This window comes from Aptenodytes forsteri, unplaced genomic scaffold, assembly GCF_000699145.1.
Source record: "Aptenodytes forsteri isolate BGI_AS27 unplaced genomic scaffold, ASM69914v1 Scaffold54, whole genome shotgun sequence".
In the NCBI taxonomy this organism is placed as follows: Eukaryota; Metazoa; Chordata; class Aves; order Sphenisciformes; family Spheniscidae; genus Aptenodytes; species Aptenodytes forsteri.
The window spans coordinates 12,945,900-12,947,224 of record NW_008796044.1 but is presented as its reverse complement, the minus strand read 5'-3'; the positions used below and the strand labels follow the sequence as shown (position 1 = coordinate 12,947,224).

Sequence of the window (1,325 nt, the reverse complement as noted above, 5' to 3'; positions counted from 1 at the left end):
GAGCCTCAGAGCCCAGAAGAGCCGAGAAACCTCTGGAAAAAGCAGGTCCCAAACCCCACGTTGCCACCAGCTCCCCGGCGGGTGCCCGTCCCCCCGCCCGCCACACCAGACCTGCTCCCCGACCTGCTGCTCCCCGCCAGCCCCTCACAGCCGCCCTGACACCGAGGGGATGGACATGCATGTCCTGGGACCGGGGGTCCGCTCGCCTCCGAGGAGCTGCACTTTGTAGCAGCAACCTGGTCTCCTCATTTGGCTGGGGAATATTAGCAGCATTCAGCCTGGCACAAAGTCCTCCCCTGTTTCAGCCTCTCAACTTCTGCATCTTTGTCCTCTCCTTTCTCCCTCGCCCCCGTTTCGCACGCCCACGCGTGTGTGGGCGCGCGTTTAGGCGCAGGCTGCCCTGCGCCCAGACGATGCGGGGCTGCGGGGCTGGAGCAAGTGTCCATGCCTACAGATGGACGCAGCTGCCCATCTGAAGCACGGGCACCAGCCACCCGGCACAGCACCCCGAGCCCGCCACCACACCGCCGAGCCGCTCCGAGGGGAACGTGGCCTCATGCCCCAGATTTACACGCCAGCTCCGAAAAAAGGCACAGAAACCAAAACACAGGCACACGCCTGCTCACTTTTGCACCCGTTTTACAGCCACACGCTCGGTGAGACATGGAGCATCCCTCTGCCCCGCACGGAGGACCTGAAATCTCCTGCTCCACCCTGGGGTGCTCAGTGCCCCCCAGGATCACCTCGCCATGCACAGGCGTTTCTGTTTGCACACACATGCACAGACACATGCACCCTGATCCAGGCACACGCGATGACACCTGGACCTGCCGAGCTGAGCCCTCCCTGGCAGGAGAGTCAGGTCAGGGCTGTGGCTCACCCGGGGGGCACTTGCGCTGGGAGAGGGGCAGGGGTGGGAGACACCCTGGGTCTGTCCAAGAGCCGCCGGGATTCTCCGGGGGCTGCCAGCAGGCTGGGTCTCCTGCAGGACTAGCCAAACCCTGGTGAATCCACACAGAGAAATTCCCTAAAGAAATGTGAGGGGCACCCGCCGCTTTGGCTTTCCTCCTCGGCTGTCCCATCTCTCCTCCCGGCTGGAGAAGTTCCCAGGGGAGCCGGCAGCATCCTCTTTCGGGAGCGGCTTTTCCATAAGAGGGGCTGCTGCCCCCTCCCCAGGCAGCTCAAGCCCCCTGGGGTGACCTGAGCCCCTGGCCAAGCACCCATCGGCAGCCACCCGAACTCGGGAAGGGACGGAACGGGCAGGGCTGGGGCTGGCAGCCCCCATCCTAACCTGAGTCCCCCCCACCGCCCCCGGCGCGTTTGCT

The 1,325-nt window shown here is 64.9% G+C and overlaps 1 protein-coding gene across 1 annotated transcript in view; it reads right to left on the bottom strand.

Annotated features, from left to right (window-relative positions):
- CAMK2A (calcium/calmodulin dependent protein kinase II alpha) overlaps window positions 1–1,325 on the bottom strand; it is a 34,366-nt gene that overhangs the window by 32,142 nt on the left and 899 nt on the right. The gene's annotated exons all lie outside the window — the stretch shown is intronic.